This window comes from Myxocyprinus asiaticus, chromosome 10, assembly GCF_019703515.2.
Source record: "Myxocyprinus asiaticus isolate MX2 ecotype Aquarium Trade chromosome 10, UBuf_Myxa_2, whole genome shotgun sequence".
Lineage (NCBI taxonomy): Eukaryota > Metazoa > Chordata > Actinopteri > Cypriniformes > Catostomidae > Myxocyprinus > Myxocyprinus asiaticus.
In genome coordinates this window covers 49,473,620-49,492,473 of record NC_059353.1, presented here as the reverse complement: position 1 = coordinate 49,492,473, position 18,854 = coordinate 49,473,620, and the positions used below count along the sequence as shown (strand labels likewise).

Here is an 18,854-nt window from a genome sequence, read left to right as displayed (position 1 = left end):
TATTGAAAGTCTGGGTCTGGGATGAGACTAAAACCTATACATAAAAATACATCAAATCTATACATAAAAGGCATTTGAAAAGTAACAAAAATAAATGCTAAAGGCTATAGTAAAAAGTCAGTTTTAATGCGATAAAACTTCAGAATCTGAAAACTGAAAATGAAAATTCTGGACACGCTGGGCTGAAAACCAAAAATGAAAATTCTTGGCTGAAAATGAAAATTCTTGACACACTGATCTGAAAACCAAAAATGAAATTCTTGACCGAAACCGAAAATTGTGGACTCACTGATCTGAAAACCGAAAATAAAAATTCTTGGCTGAAAATGAAAATTCTTGACACACTGATCTGAAAACTGAAAATTCTTGACCGAAATCGAAAATTCTGGACACGCGGATCTGAAAACTGAAAATTCTTGACCGAAATCGAAAATTGTGGACTCACTGATCTGAAAACCGAAAATGAAAATTCTTGACCGAAACCGAAAATTCTGGACTCACTGATCTGAAAACCGAAAATGAAAATTCTTGACCGAAACCGAAAATTCTGGACTCACTGATCTGAAAACTGAAAATTCTTGACCGAAATCGAAAATTGTGGACTCACTGATCTGAAAACCGAAAATGAAAATTCTGACACCTGATCCGAAACCAGAGAAATTCTGGACTCACTGATCTGAAAACCAGAAATGAAAATTCTTGACCGAAACCGAAAATTCTGGACACACTGATCTGAAAACCAGAAATGAAAATTCTTGACCGAAACCGAAAATTCTGGACACACTGATCTGAAAACCGAAAACGAACATTCTTGTCCGAGACCAAAATTTCTGGACACACTGATCTGAAAACTGAAAATGAAAATTCTTGACCGAAACCGAAAATTCTGGACTCACTGATCTGAAAACTGAAAATTCTTGACCGAAATCGAAAATTGTGGACTCACTGATCTGAAAACCGAAAATGAAAATTCTTGACCGAAACCGAAAATTCTGGACTCACTGATCTGAAAACCGAAAATGAAAATTCTTGACCGAAACCGAAAATTCTGGACACACTGATCTGAAAACTGAAAATTCTTGACCGAATCGAAAATTCTGGACACGCGGATCTGAAAACTGAAAATTCTTGACCGAAATCGAAAATTCTGGACACGCGGATCTGAAAACCGAAAATTCTTAACCGAAATTGAAAATTCTGGACACACTGATCTGAAAACCGAAAATAAAAATTCTTGGCTGAAAATGAAAATTCTGGACACACTGATCTGAAAACCATAAATGAAAATTCTTGACCGAAACCGAAAATTCTGGACACACTGACCTGAAAACTGAAAATTCTTGACCGAAATCGAAAATTCTGGACACGTGGATCTGAACACCAAAAATTCTTGACCGAAACTGAAAATTCTGGACACGCGGATCTGAAAACCGAAAACGAACATTCTTGTCCGAGACCAAAAATTCTGGACACACTGATCTGAACACCAAAAATTCTTGATCGAAATCGAAAATTCTGGACACACTGATCTGAAAACTGAAAATGAAAATTCTTGACCGAAATCGAAAATTCTGGACATCACTGATCTGAAAAGTGAAAATAACAGTTCTTGGCCGAAAATGAAAATTGTGGACACTGATCTGAAAATCGAAAATAAAAATTCTTGGCCGAAACTGAAAATTCTGGACACACTGATCTGAAAACTGAAAATTCTTGACTGAAATCGAAAATTCTGGACACGCGGATCTGAAAACCGAAAATGAAAATTCTTGAATGAAACCAAAAATTCTGGACTCACTGATCTGAAAAATGAAAATGAAAATTCTTGACCGAAATCAAAAATACTGGACATACTGGGCTGAAAACTGAAAATAACAATTCTTGGCCGAAAATGAAAATTGTGGACACTGATCTGAAAATCGAAAATAAAAATTCTTTGCCGAAAATTACAATTCTTGACCGAAATTGAAAATTCTGGGCACACTGATCTGAAAACCGAAAATGAAAATTCTTGAATGAAACCCAAAATTCTGGACTCACTGATCTGAAAATCGAAAATAAAAATTCTTGGCCGAAAATTACAATTCTTGACCGAAATCGAAAATTCTGGGCACACGTGGATCTGAAAACTGAAAATGAAAATTCTTGACCGAAAATCAAAAATTCTGGACACGTGGATCTGAAAACCGAAAATAAAAATTCTTGGCCGAAAATGAAAATTGTGGACACACTGATCTGAAAAATGAAAATGAAAATTCTTGGCTGAATCAAACTTGTCAACTTTAACACTTTTACATTTACATTTAACACCTACATATATTAGTATATTAGCCTATTAAATATTAAAACATCTCCTTTTGAATGCTTTTTCATTCCTGCAAGAAAAGGATTGCGAAAATAATCTTTGTGAAACATGATGTTTAAAATAATATTTGCAATGAAATCATTGTGATATTTACAGTGTTGATAAATTAGATTTTGCCAGCTCCTCGTAAGTTCGCAATTCCTTCCGAATATATTGTAATTTTTTGTCATATTGCTCAGCACTAATTTCTGCATTCAGTAGAATATGTCCATGTTGTAGTTTAGGACTAGACAAGGACACTGCTGAGAACTTGAACTTTAACATTGTTAAACTGATAAAGCAGCTTAATTTGGAAAGCCCCTGGCTAGTGATAGTGGAAGTGATCTAGTATATACAGTATCTCAAACATCTCACCAAACCATCTACACAGACAATGCCCAGTGTTGTGTTAAAACTTCTGGAACTGCACAGTGTATAGCTTCAGACGTTTGTTTTATTTATTGTGCTGAATGTGCAATTTTGATTCTTTGAACTTTGGAATGTTATCAGGTATGTCAAACAGGACTGACTTGCTAAGCAAACATGCTCGCCACTCCTGTAAGTTAATGCAGTCTGTTTAGTCACTGTTCAACACAATTCGATACAGGTTTTACATTAATGGACACACTTCAGCTTGAAATTATGATTTTACAGTAGTAACAACAACTGCATTGACTATGGTATTTTGGGACAATAGTACATTTATGTAAGGGAAAATCTAAATGCGTTTTAAAGAACGTTTTAGGAACGTTAAAGACGTCGTTTGCTGTCTGTTTTGGTGTGATTTCTGTTATTTTGTGTTTTGTTAGTCAGACTGAAACTAATGAAGTGAGGACTGTTAAATTATGGGTAAGTGAGTTCATCCAACATTATTTGAAAACCACACTTAAGGCACTTCTGCCAGCCTCATTAGCAAGACCTCTGAAGTAGTTATGCATGCGTTTATTAAGTAATTAACATAAATTATATGATACATTAATGAACAAGACCTTCTGTTAAGTGACAGGGATGTAAAATGTGCCGCCTTGTTTTCAGAATGAATTGCACTTCTATTTCTTAAGGAATGCAAATACTAGACGCCATTAATGCCAACAGTCATTGCATGTGTTTTTTATAGAATATAGAGTTTAATTCTGGATTCTAACTCTCCTCACACAGAAATATGTATGTATATATACACACACAGTGGCAAGAAAAAGTATGTGAACCCTTTGGAATTAGCTGGTTTTCTGCATTAATTGGTCATAAAATGTGATCTCATCTTCATCAAAGTCACAAGTATAGACAAACACAATGTGCTTAAGATAACAACACACAAACAATTATAATATGTCATTTTTTGAACACATCTCATTAAACATTCACAATGCTGTGGAAAAAGTAAGTGAACCCTTGGATTTAATAACTGGTCGATCCTCCTTTGGCAGTTTCCGGTAGCTGCGGATTAGACCTGCACAACATTCAGGAATTTTGGACCATTCTTCCTTACAGAACTGCTTCAGCTCAGACATATTGTTAGGATGTCTGGTGTGAACGACTCTCCTGAGGTCATTCCACAGCATCTCTATTGGGTTAATGTCTGGGCTCTGACTGGGACACTCCAAAAGGTGGATTTTCTTCTTTTGAAGCCATTCTGTAGTGGATTTACTTCGATGTTTAGGGTCATTGTCCTGCTGCATCACACAACTTCTACTGAGCTTCAGATGCCACACAACCACCCTGACATTATCCTGTAGGATATCTTGATAAACTTGGGAATTTATTTTTCCTTCTGATGGCAAGCGGTCCAATCCCTGAAGCAGCAAAGCAGCCTCAAATCATGAAGCTCCCTCCACCATTCTTCACCGTTGGGATGATGTTTGCATGTTGGTATGCGGTGCCCTTTTTACGCCATACGTAGTGCTGCGTGTTCTTCCCAAACAATTCAACCTTAGTTTCATCAGTCCACAAAACATTTTCCCAGTAGTATTGTGGAGTGTCAAGGTGGTTTTGGGCAAACTTCAGGAGTGCAGCAATGTTTTTGTTGGAAAGCAGCGACTTCCTTCGTGGTGTCCTGCCCTTTGAGTCATCTTGGCTGGACGGCCACTTCTAGAGAGAGTAGCCATAGTACTACATCGTTTCCATTTATTGACAATGTGTCTAACTGTGGACAGATGAATATCTAAGCTCTTCGAGATAACTTTGCAACCCTTTCCAGCTTTATGCAAAGCAACAATTCTTGATTGTATGCCTTTTGAAATCTTTTTTGAGAGGCATGGTTCACATCAGCAGATGCTTCTTGTGAATGGCAAACTCAAAATGTTTGGGTGCTTTTTATAAGTCAAAGTAGCTCTAACGCACACCTCCTAATCTCGTTTAGTTAAAAATGTAAAAAATGCCAGGTTTGCCAACTCCTGACACTAATTAGCTTTTGTTGACCTCATTAGCTTAGGGGTTCACATACTTTTTCCAACCAACACTGTGTATGTTTGAATGATGTATTCAATATGTACAAGAACAATACAGTATTTTGCTTGTTATTATTTAAAACTGATTGTGTTTGTTCATTATTATAACTTAGATTATGATCAAATCAGATTTTAAGACACGTTTAAACATAAATGCAGGTAAATGCCAAAGGGTTCACATACATTTTCATTTCTTATATGCTGACTAGTTAGGGCCCGCAGTATGCAAACAGAAATGCGCTTTGTTTGCGTGTATGTTTCCTATAAACATACAAGGACAGTATTTGTTTTTACATTCTCAATATTGCTTATAATTGTTAGCTATGGTACATCGATGGCTCACATTTGTCTTGTACTAGTTTCATACAAGGACGGCCATTTTTTGTTATACTTAACATCAAAATAAGTTAGCTTTATAAAGAAAGCATCAACTTATTTGTAAGAATATTGTTTTAGTGATATAACCTATACAAATTTGACAGCTCTGAGATGCAGTGACCTCATAAATTATGCCTCTTAAAATGTTAAACCGAAAAAAAACCCGGATGAGAACGAATGGTTTTCCGCATCCGATCTGAGCCACTCCCAAATGTGGTTTTAAATCTAAAACTATTTGTGTATTGTTTTATATTTAATGTCTTGTATGTATTTATATTTAGTGGTTAACCGATAAGGGTTTTTCAGATACCGATATCTAGAGAGCTGTTTGACTGATTTCCAATATATAATATAATTTAATGAACGCCAAGGAGATGTATGCAACTTTAATTATTTTACAGTTTTTACTCTATTCTCTTAAAAATATTTGGGAATTGAAAATGTACTTTATCCATTGACAAGGCATAAAATATCAGCCAATTAATTAACCTTACCAATGTTGTGTTCTTTCGCTATGTAGGTTTTTTGTATAGGCAAACTTTTTTCCAAATGGTTAGAATTAGCGAAACTGCATAATTCAATGATTCTGTGCAATTTTGGGTAGATATGTACGTGCCTCCCTGCTGAATAAACACATATGGGTCGTCTATATATCGCACCAGCTGATCCATTGTTCTTTATTTAATGTAATGTTTTTTTAACCTTCATTTACAATTCCACTATTAATGTCTGAGACTGGCCTCAGTCTTGCATGAAGTGAGTCGTTTTGGGTGCCGTTACGCTTTAATTGGGCAGAATAGGGTGTTAATGAGATGGGTCTTTGTCTCGATATGGGGTGTGCGAGGAACCCTCAGGGTGTGGCTGGAGGGAGGCACATTTGACAGGGCACATCCCCCAGTATGAGCAAACACACACACACACACACACATACACCCTAGAGATTTGACATTTAATGATCCAGGCATAGCAGCTGTTCATTAGTTGATGCTTTAGTGTCTCTCACCTCCACATGCTGTGTTCTGACACCCACATTAAGATTTCCTTCTTTATTTCCGTTCCGTTTTCCACCTGATCTATTAAACAAGGCCAGACGGTGTGAACAATACTCTTAATTAAAAAATAAAAAGGAAATCTCTTAATAAATCTGGCTTCTCTTGATATCGCGGCACAGACCACAAAACTTACATGACCCTTTTGAATTCTACTGAGTTTTTTACATTAAAGCGCTATGGAGGAAATCAGTGTGTCATGCGCCAACAATTATCATCGGTCGTGCAGTTTTTTTTTAAACTACACATCATCACCCTTGGTCAAATTCAGTTCAAATGATGTTAGATTTTAGGAAACAAACTGGCCATGTTTACCTTCAGATATTCAAATATTCTTAGAAATGACTTAAATCATTAAGAGACTTGTGTGTGTGTGTGTGTGTGTGTGTGTGTGTATTATTTCCTTTGTTACATTGCTTTGAGAAGATGTCGAGTTTTTTGAGGACATTTTATAATAATAATAATAATAATAATAGTCAACAACATCTGAAATGTGGCATAAAGTGAAACTTGGTATTATGGGAAGGTTGATTTAAAAACAAATTTAGTTTTTTTTTCTTTTTTCTTACTATACTTTTACTCAAGTTCCAAATAAAGAGTTAATTTTATAAGGGGAAATAATTTTATTTTATAAATTTATTTCACTGACCGGATTACACAAAAATAGGCATTACAATATGGTTATATATATATATATATATATATATATATATACAATTATTGATAGATTTTTTTTTTTATTATTTTTTTATTTTTTTAGAAAAACGTAACTATATCGTGATATATGGTTCAGTGACAAATAAGGTTGTCCGAAGTGATTAAAATTAGAAATATTTAAAAAATCTAGTTTGAGGGGTCTGGGTAGCTCAGCGAGTATTAACACTGACTATCACACCTGGAGTCGCGAGTTCGAATCCAGGGTGTGCTGAGTGACTCCAGCCAGGTCTCCTAAGCAACCAAATTGTCCCTGTTGGTAGGTAGGGTAGAGTCACATGGTGTAATCTCCTCGTGGTCATGATTAGTTGTTCTCGCTCTCAATGGGGCGTGTGGTAAGTTGTGCATGGATCGCGGAGAGTAGCATGAGCCTCCACGTGCTGTGTGTCATGCACAATGAGTCACGTGATAAGATGCACGGATTGACGGTCTCAGAAGCGGAGGCAACTGAGACTTGTCCTCCGCCACCCGGATTGAGGTGAGTAACCGCGCCACCACGAGGACCTACTAAGTAGTGGGAATTGGGCATTCCAAATTGGGAGAAAAGGGGATACATTATTATTATTTTTTAATCTAGATTAAAACACAATTTTGTAGTCATGTAGCCTAATCTTTGTGTTCATGTTGTTTAAAAAAAAAAAAAAAACATTTATTATAGCAATTACTACAAAAAATGTATGACTTTAAATATGTCATGTTGTGCAACCATCATGTAAAACGTATTAAATTAGTTTTCTTACAGCTTGAATACATGAGTGTACACAACTTAATAAATAATTTCAAGAAAGTTTTCAAACATTTTTCTAGGTAAAAAATATTTTTTTACAAATAACATGAATTTTTAAGTCAAGAATATGAAGAAGTTTTCTCATGGTTTCACTAAATGACCCTGAACCAAATGTGCCTTTTCATAAAAATGCCAAAATATTGATTTTTAATGATATGACAAAATAATGATTTGTTTTTAAATCTTGTGGGTCTAAAGAGATCTTCTCTGTTTTATGATTTTTGTCACATGACAACAACATTTCTACCTACATGTTGGTTACACCACATGACTTTGATTTGGTGGACAAAAGTTTTTCAAATATGAATCATATTTCAAAATAAAATTATTTCACTGCATTTTTTTTTTTTTTAAGAAATAATAATAAAAGATTATTCAGCACAACTCATGCCAACATTTCTTTTTTCAAGAATTTCAGCTTTTAATTAGACTTTTTAAAAAAAAAAATTTTTATTTGATTTTTTTATTGTCTCCAGACGGTTACACCACATGACATTTTTTACTTTAAGCTGCAGAAAAAATATAAAAATGACTTTGAACTCAGTAACTGAAAACATGTTCATTATAGTAGAGGTGTATTCAAGTAATTGTTTTGTGTAAATTGCATTTGCTATGTATTTTTGGATAATTTATTAGACGCGAATATAATAAGCGTCACATCATTGACCCATGTATCGTTATTGTGATATAAAATGATTCATATTGTAATATAAGATTTTGGTCATATCACCCACCACTATATCTCAAAATGTATGTATGTGTTATTTATGCATATGTTATTTAACACGTATGATTTTTCTTTCTTCAGTGAAATGCAAAAAGTGATGTTAGGCAGAATGACAGCCTCAGTCACCATTCACTTTCATTGTATGGAAAAAAAGATGCAGTGAAAGTGAATGGTGACTGAGGCTGTCATTCTGCCTAGCCTCTCCTTTTATGTACCAATGAAGAAAGAAAGTCATACGGGTTTGGAACAACATGAGGATGAGTAAACAATGAGAGAGTTTTCATTTTTGGAACTATCCCTTCAAGGTTTTTAATTTATTTTTTAATCAGAGGAAGCATCATTCAAGCAAACAGCCATTTGTCTTCAAAATTTAGATTCTTAATTTTATCACAAGAAGCAACATGCATTAAAAAAATGCAGTTTTTTCACTCAATTAAAAGTAGGAAGAACAAAATGGAATAATTTTTATTTTTAAGCACCAATAAAACAATGCAAAGTAATAAACAACAATATTTACCTCCGTATGTTTATACTAAATATTTTACTAAATAATAAAATGCTGCATAGGGACTTCGTGAGCATTTTTGAGCACATCATTGAATCAAAGTTTTGAATCGATTCATTTGAACATGCAGTTTGAATTTATTCATGAAAAAGAATCAAACTTTCCAACTCTAATGTCATTTTTTGCTTCTATAGTGTTAAAAATCAGAGACGCTATTAAAACATCTCTGTCTTAACGCTCGTAAACGAGTTGCGAGAATAAAAACAAAATTGCAAAACTAATTTCCTTGTCTGTCTGGTTTTGTAAGAGGGATTTTGAAGCATCATACTGCTTAATTTTTAAATATACAGTTACAGAAAAGGAGAACATTTTTCACGCGTTTCCCTCTGAATAATTGAGTGCGCTAGAGAGATTCTGTCTAGAATGGAGTGTTAAGCGTTCACGGTCTCGTGTTTGGGGAAATCCATAATGTCAGAGCCCCCCTCCTCTTCCTCTCACACTTTTGCGCACTTGTTTCGATGGCATTCGTGGTATTTCTCAAAGAGTGCTCTAGAATTTTCTGTGCCACATCTCAGCAGTCCCTTCTAATCATTAACCTGTATGTAGGTCTGGTATTCCCCTGCTTAGACATTGCTTGTAAACAGGTAAAAGCTTCACGTTGGCACGAACCTTGAGTACCGTTTATGCTTCAGAAACCCTCAAGCACACACACAGGCTCGGCTTTTTCTTTTTCCTTTGGAAAGTGCGATCTCGGGGTCTGATTACTGACCTCGTGACCTTTGAACTTAGATCTGTCTGTATTTCTTTACAGGTACAACGAGAACAGAAGATACATTCCAGTTGGCCCTAGAAACATCTCAGGAAATGAGCGTAGACTTATCTGGAGGTAAATGTCACCTTTTTGCATACTACGGAGGTCTCGGTGTGCCATATTAATAAATAAATCTTTCATTAAAAGCTTCAAAAAGCTTCACCTTTCAATAAATAATAAATCATGAAATGTGTAAATAAATAAACGTCAGTAGTCCAAAGGAAAATGTATTTTACGTGTTATTTATTAATTAATTGACATTTAATAACTTATTTAATTATTGAAATATATTGACATGTATTGATGCTTTTAATGTAAGATTTATTTATTAACATGGCACACACTCTGCTGCTTAATCACAATATTTCCATCTTGGGTCAAAGTAGTCCAATCGGAGCAGTGCCACTCAACTAAAACCCACCCCTCATTTGCATTTTGCGACACTGAAAAGTGCCAATAAATAAATAAGTCGTGAAATATGTCAATGAATAAATAACATCTGAAATACATTTTCTAGGGATGCACCGATGTATCGGCTGCCGATATTTATTGGGCAATTATTGACCAAATTAAAACAATCGGCATGAATGAGCATAAAAACGCTGATATTAAAAAAAAATGATGGTTTATTTATAATTAATTAGTAACACACTTTGTAAAAACTCTTTGAATTCAAATAACCAATCCAGAAATAATTATAGCCACAATATGTAGAAGGGTTGGCATTCCTAAGAACATGTATTTCATTTTTATTCTTTCTCGTTCTCACATTAATGAGGAAAAACTGCCATAAACGGACGTGACAGTTGTGAAAGCGGCACTTACCTTTTCATGATGAGAGAAACCATCCAAAACACTTTGAAACCAGCAGACTTCAGATATCAGAAATTATATATATATATATATATATATATATATATATATATATATATATATATATATATATATATATACTGTATATATACAGTATATTGGAAATTATTGTTAAAACAGTGATCTGATGACAAAATAAGGTGTGGCAAAATATCGGTATCGGCCTATAGTTTTTTTATTCAAATCTCTATTGTTGCATCTATATGTATTAATTCTATGTCTTTGCATCCCTAATTTATTGACTTTTTTTTATTTATTTATCTATATATAGACACATTTAATTATTTATTTATTGACGTTAATATTTTTGACACATTTTGTAGTTTATTTATTTATTGACAGATGTATTTATTTATTGATATACATATTCATACTTGTAATAAAATATTCATGTATTAATATGGCACACTGAGTCCTCCATAGTGTACACTCAAAAAAAGAAAATGTGGTCAATGACAATTATTCATGTAATACAAACACAAATGGACCTACTTTAACTTCTAATTTTGCTAATTTAAATTGATTGCATGCTATGAAATTGCAACAAATTGTTCAACAATATGGAGGGCCTAATTACTATAAATAAATGATTTATTAAATATTTAATTGTTTAAATTAGTCATTAAGTTCATAATGAAATACAGCTCAGGAAAAAATTATCACTGCAAAATGATCAGTTTCTCTGGATTTACTCTTTATAGATATGTGTTTGAGAAAAATTTACATTGTTGTTTTATTCTATAAAGTACTGACAACATTTCTCCCAAATTCCAAATAAAAATATTGTCATTTAGAGCATTTATTTGCAGAAAATGACAACTGGTCAAAATAACAAAAAAGATGCCGTTTTCAGACCTCGACTAATGCAAAGAAAACAAGTTCATATTCATTTTTAAACAACACAATACTAATGTTTTATCTTAGGAAGAGTTCAGAAATCAATATTTGGTGGAATATCCCTGATTTTCAATCACAGATTTCATGCGTCTTGGCATGCTCTCTGCCAGTCTTTCACATTGCTGTTGGGTGACTTTATGCCACTCCTGGCACAAAAATTCAAGCATCTCGGCTTTGTTTGATGGCTTGTGGCCATCCATCTTCCTTTCGATCACATTCCAGAGGTTTTCAATGGGGTTCAGGTCTGGAGATTGGGCTGGCCACCCCCAGATCATCACCGATCCTCCACCAAATTTCACAGTGGGTGCGAGACACTGTGGCTTGAAGGCCTCTCCAGGTCTTCGTCTAACCATTAGACGAGCAGGTGGAGGATCGGTGATGATCTGGGGGTGCTTCAGCAGGGCTGGAATCGGGCAGATTCGCCTTTAAGGATGCATGAATCAAGCCATGTACAAGGTTATCTTGGAAGAAAACTTGCTTCCTTCTGCTCTGACAATGTTCCCCAACTCTGAGGATTGGTTTCTCCAGCAGGACAATGCTCCATGCCACACAGACAGGTCAATCGAGGTGTGGATGGAGGACCACCGGATAAAGACCCTGTAATGGCCAGCCCAATCTCCAGACCTGAACCCCACTGAAAACCTCCGGAATGTGATCAAGAGGAAGATGGATGGCCACAAGCCATCAAACAAAGCTGAACTGCTTGAATTTGTGCGCCAGGAGTGGCATAAAGTCACCCAACAGCAATGTGAAAGACTGGCAGAGAGCATGCCAAGACGCATGAAATCTGTGATTGAAAATCAGGGGTATTCCACCAAATACTGATTTCTGAACTCTTCCTCAGTTAAAACATTAGTATTGTGTTGTTTAAAAATGAATATGAACTTATTTGAGCCGTTCTACTTCCACAAGACTGAGCCTTTGAATTAGCCACACCCCCTCTTTCCAAAACGTGCACCCTAAAGATACCAAATGAGCTTTATTGAGGCTGACATAATGCAGAAACTGTCGTTAAAAGCATCAGCAGCAAAATAGCACCTTCAACTGACAACTGTTATGAACAATATGGCATAAAAATGGCATTAAGCCTCAATAATTCGCTATGAGAACTTGCAAAATGATTGACAGGTCAAAAGTGTCAGAGACCGCGGCCCACAGACACATTTTTGTTTGCTGTTTACAGAGTCTAGAGCTGTCAAAGAGACAAGTGAGATATCTCAGGCCACTTATTTCATTAATATCTTTCAGGGAGTAGGACAATTTTTTGCATACCTTTCCATGAAAAAAATCGCTTACAGCACCTTTAAGAGTAATTTGGCTCTTCATACAACAATGGTGCTGCATTAACTAATTTATTTAACTAAACTGAACAAGCAGTAAACCATCTTTTTTTGAGTGTACATATTCCAATATGCACCTGTCTATCCAAAACTGCTACACTTCACAAGTGTATTTACACACTCTAAAAGTTAACTGGTATGTGGTTCTACACGCTGTTTGGCATCTTTTATGTTTGAACTGCATGTGAAGGGTTTTTGAGTACCCAGCATGCTCCGCTGTAGAAAAGGCTGAGGTATATGAAAGGAAAGACCTCGACAAGTGGAAGTTTCCAATGTTTCACTACTTCTATTTTGTGGTTAAGCACAAACTGGGTCAAGTATTCCAGTTTCAAGAATGCATGCACTGTGTTTACCAATGTGGGTGGGGGCAATTTAGTTTTACAGTAAACTTGCCAAACTCTCACTGTATCATACTGAAATGAGTCCTATATATTTCATATTTCAGTCCTGTGTGGTTACTGTATACAGTATAGTTACGTTGTGATTTGATCCCATTTGCCTTTGACCGTTGTCATTTCCAGAGTACGGGAACTTTTCAGGGCCAAACATGTTTGGCATTACGCAAATGGGAAATGCCATGCACGCTATTAGCGAACCGAACTGCAGGCTGCAAGCGAACCTTACCTTGAGCACCTTGTTTGCTTTGAAAGAGTCTGAGATCATTTGGAGTGTTCACATATTGGCCAAAAAGTCCCATAAACTACGCTAAGACCTCTGAAACTAACCAAGTGTGAAAAACCCCCGAAACCATAATTCCATTCCCTGCCGGCGTTTGTTTCCCAGCAGTGATCCAGAGAAAGTGTTTGGAAAGGGCTAAACTCTTTTCATGGGCGTCATCATGACCTTTCATCATGAATCTCCCATCTGAGTTATTTGTGGCATTTGCCGTTTGCAGCTCTTTTAGACTGGAATGCTGCTTATTGGGCCAACTGTGCATTTTCAAGAGGCGGTTTGCACAATTTGTGTGAGTGTGATTGTCTGCTTGGCCCTTAAATACAGAATTAAGGGTGATGTTGACGTCAGCTTGGAGTTATTTGTCTAGCTTTTGTTTGAAAGAGTCTTAATGTGTGTTATATGCTGTGGATTTGGTTAAAAATAGCATCAAATGCACAAGGCCGAATACACCACAGAATTAATCCTGTCACGTGCTGAATGTGTGCAGAGGCGAGCGAGAACACGCATATATGCTCCATCTAGTACAGCATAAACATTGACACATATACACACAGGTTCCAAATATAACCAAGCACGAAAGGCAAACAGTTTTGGCAAGTAGATAAAACTTGGTTTTACTGACAAATTAGCAGGTACATGTAATCTTGTATTTCTTAAAAATGTAATCGAATTGAAAGAACCATAATCTGACCCTTACCAATGTAAGTGACATGTTTGATTTAAATTAAGGACATACAAACTGCTTGACTTAACTTTTTTCTCAGTGGAAAATGATATCATGAAAAGTTTGAGGAAGCCTAAGTTTTTGTTCCTCCTGGAATATTCCTCGCATTAAATTACCAATACATGATAAAAAACGTTTTTGTTCTGCAAGTGACTAAATTATAGTTTGTCTCAAATATAGATGGATAAACTAAAACATTTATATAAAAAATAATAATTTTTACGGAGCCCCTCAGAGGACACGGAGGGAATTTATTTTCTGAAATAATTTTTCTTTCCCTTGCAATAGTTTTCCATATCCTCACATGCATTTTGGATTTCTTTGCAATGGCTTTATCTATCCCTTAAGAAAATCCGAAATCCATTACGAAAATTAATTATGAAAGTTATTGTGAGAGAACGCAAAAGGGTCATTGACAAATAAGGTTGTCCGTGGTGATACAAATTAGAAATCTTTTAACAATCTAGTTAAAACACACGTGTTAAGTTAGTTCAAATGTAATCTTTGTGTCCAATTTATTTTTTTTAATTTTGTTTACATTTATAATTTTTATTTTTACCAAAACATGTATTTAATGACTTTAAAAATGTCATGTGGTGTAACCATCAAGGAAAATGTATTAAAATACTTTCCTAGCTCCATTTAAGTGTACACAATTTAATCATTAAATTCAAAAATGGTTTCACTCCATATGACCTGAATAAAATGTGCCTTTTCATACAAATGTAAGAAATATATACAGTATATATATGTCACGCAGTGAACCAACACACTGAGGATAATGATGAACCCAGGAGCGGGAATCTTTATTGAGAAACAGCAGGTGGTGACAGATGAAGAATAATAATAATCACAGTGATGGATGAAGATGGTTCTGGAAGAACAACAACAACACGTGAGTCACTATGGAGAGCATTGAGGGAGAAATACCTCGCGTGAGAAGCGATGAAGAAGGATGATCAGATAACTGTGGAGTTGAATATAAATCCACACTAAAGGTGAAATAGGAGATATAAACACTGCGTGGAAGCAGCGCGGTCAGCACTAGTCTTTGGAGAGACTTGACAGAATGAGTGTGGATTGTGTGCAGGTGTTCATTATTAGAAGCCCGGAGAGAGAGAGATCGGAGTATAGATGGAGAGCCCGTGACTATATATATATATATATATATATATATATATATATATATATATATATATATATATATATATATATATATATATATATATATATATATATAGGGGTTTTTAATCACATGACAACAAAATGGCAACCTACTGTACATTTGGGTTACACCGCTTGATTTGTCCATAAAAAAAAAAAAAAAAGTTTTTCAAATATAAATAATATTTGAAACCTAAATTAATTTACTGCTTTTTTTTTTTTTAAAGAAATAATAATAAAAGATTATTCTGCACTACTCATGCCAACATTTCTTTTTTCAAGTATTGCAGCTTTTAATGAATCTTTTTTTTCTTTATTTTGATGACGTTACACCACATGACATTTTACTGTAAGCCCCAGAATAAATATTAAAAAGATTTTGAACTCAGAAATTAAATACAAGTTTGTAATAGTAGAGGTGCATGTAATTTTTTTTTGGTGTAAATTGCATTTTTTATTTGCCCGATTCCCAATGCGCTCTAAGTCCTCGTGGTGGCGTAGTGACTCGCCTCATTCCGGGTGGCGGAGGATGAATCTCAGTTGCCTCCGCGTCTGAGACCCGTCAATCCGCGCATCTTATCAAGTGGCTTGTTGAGCGCGTTACCGTGGAGACCTAGCGCGTGTGGAGGCTTCACACTATTCTCCGCGGCATCCAAGCACAACTCACCACGTGCCCCACTGAGAGCGAGAACCACATTATAGCGACTACGAGGAGGTTACCCCATGTGACTCTACCCTCCCTAGCAACCGGGCCAATTTGGTTGCTTAGGAGACCTGGCTGGTGTCACTCAGCACGCCCTGGATTCGAGCTCACGACTCCAGTTGTGGTAGTCAGCGTCTTTACTCGCTGAGCTACCCAGGCCCCCATGAATTGCATTTTTAATATATTTTTGAATCCATAGATTAATAGACAAAAAAAAGACGTCACATCAATGACCCAAAAAGTATCGTGAGGAAACGCAGAACTTGTAGTGTGGGAACACATAACTGTTTCAGAAAATAAATTCCCTCCCTGTCCCATAAGGGGCTCCGTAGTTTTTGAAGGATGCTGCGGCGCAAATTATTTTGATTTACAACAGCAACCCTTGAAGCTCGCAAGTAAGCACAATATCTCATGCTATTACTAGTCAGAGGCAGGTTGTATTCTAAAAAGCATTTAATTAGACTGTAATCAGTGTAGTGCAGTGGATGAAGATGAGTCATCAATATTTTTGGTCCATTTTTGAAAGAGAATGCCTGTTCTCTTTAAATAATAAATTAATGTTTGATATGACCTCCTTCATTTTGGAAACTGTGCAGACACCCACCGATACCAAATGCACCGTATGCATTAGTCTCCTGGTTCTGTGTTTTAAAATCTCTCCGTCTTTTCGGCTTCTGCATTCTGTGTGTGTAATCAGCCTAGCTGCATCATGCCTGCGTCACCCAACCCCTTCATTCATGAAAAGTGTGACGTGAGCAGTCGCAGCCTTGGTGCCGCCCACTCAGTCGCTGCAGCTTCAGAGAGCAGCATCTCTCTTTCTCTCTCTCTCTCTGTTGGCTGGTTTCTGCTGTTTCTCAGCTGAAAGAGGGTCATGCATCGCAGTCGTGTCATCTGTGAGTAATTAACTCCACTGTGTGTGTTTGTTTAGGGTTTCATCGCTTTACTGCGTTTTTTTCTTTCTTGCTGTGAGTTTGTGTGTGTATTTGTTGTACATATGTGTTTGTGTACATGCTGTCTTTATATGGTCATGCCGGTGTCATTTAGCACACTGGTGGCTGTTTGAAGTCGAAGATGTCTAAGTTGCATGCATGCATGTTAGCTGCGTGTATGAGCTATATTTGTCTCTCGTTTGATGCAGCAGTTCTCCTTTCGCTGCCCTCTGCTGAAGGACAGACTGAGCCAAAAAGGATGCTCCGGTCCACACACACACACACACACACACACACACACGCATGCACGCACGCACACACGCATGCATAGGCCTACGTAACTTACTGGTTTCTCTCAGGGAATTGCATATTGTGCATTTTATTTGTCTCTGTCTAATCCATTATACATTATGACCAAAATTTTACATTATGGTATCAGTTATTTTTATGTCATGTCACGATCATATTACTGTATATGTCATGATATAGCATAGTTATTTTTGGTGGAAATCAAATGGAAAAATGGGTTATATATTAAATAACCGTGTGGCAATGCATCATTTATAATCCAGTTCATTTTATACAGTTCCTTACAAATAAAAATACTCTTTTTATTTGGAACTTGATGGATGCCAAATGTAAGATTATTCATAACAAATGAATGATAGTGCCAAAAAAAAAAAAAAAAAAAAGGTTAAAACCCCCAGATATAACGAATATTTTGACTGGATGAGCCACACTGGAAGCTGTTTTATAGTAGCCAATAAATGCACATCTGTGACCAATCATCGATTTAATTTTGTGTTAATGCGGCAAGTAGCGATTAGGAAGTAGCATTTACAGTGTGCAAATAAACTCTGCTTTGCATTGTGACTAAGGCCACGTCCACATTTATACGTTTAGTTTGAAAATGCATTTCATTACGTTGACGCCTCCACATACTTTTTTGAAAACGCACTCCATTACCGCGTACTTTTGAAATCAATGACGTAAGGAAACTGAAATCTTAGTTTTCAAACGAAAACAGATTAGTGTGGACGTTGCCTTATACCTTTTCGTTTGAAAACGCATTTATTTTGTTACGATTACGCCTCTCATCCACACTAGAACGGTTTAAAGAGTATTTAGAAAACTCTTACTGCATACTTTGAAAATCGATGACGTTAGGAAACTGCAAACTGAGTTGTCAAAGGAAAACAGATTAGTGTGGATGTGGCCTAAATTTTTGTTTAAAAATACATTAATTTTATTACATTTATGCCTCTCATCCACACTAGAATGGCGTTTTCCCTCACTAAAAATTAAGTGTTTTGAAAACGCTCTGCATTAGTGCATACTTTGAAAATCGATAACGTAAGCAAACAGCAAACTGAGTCAAACAAAAAAAGATTATGGATGTGGTCTAATATGTTTAGTTTGAAAATGCATTAATTTTGCTACATTGATGCCTCGCATCGACACTAGAACATCATTTTCCATCACTGAAAACGGAGAGTTTAGAAAATGTTCTCCATTTGCGCATACTTTTTTTTTTTTTCCTCCCCAATTTGGTATGCCCAATTCCCAATGCGCTCCAAGTTCTTGTAGTGGTGTAGTGACTCGCCTCAATCCGGGTGGTGGAGGACGAATCTCAGTTGCCTCCGCGTCCAAGACCGTCAATCCGCGCATCTTATCACGTGACTTGTTGAACGCATTACCGTGGAGACGTAGGGCGTGTGGAGGCTTCACGCTATTCTCCGCGGCATCCACGCACAACCCCACCGAGAGCGAGAACCACATTATAGCGA

The 18,854-nt window shown here is 36.1% G+C and overlaps 1 protein-coding gene across 1 annotated transcript in view; it reads left to right on the top strand.

Annotated features, from left to right (window-relative positions):
• Positions 1-18,854, top strand: part of LOC127446918 (mitogen-activated protein kinase kinase kinase 13-like) — an 84,696-nt gene that overhangs the window by 26,355 nt on the left and 39,487 nt on the right. Inside the window, exon 2 of the mRNA XM_051708240.1 lies at positions 9,763-9,837. The gene's annotated coding sequence lies outside the window, so the exon portion shown is untranslated. The remainder of the gene's footprint in view (positions 1-9,762; positions 9,838-18,854) is intronic.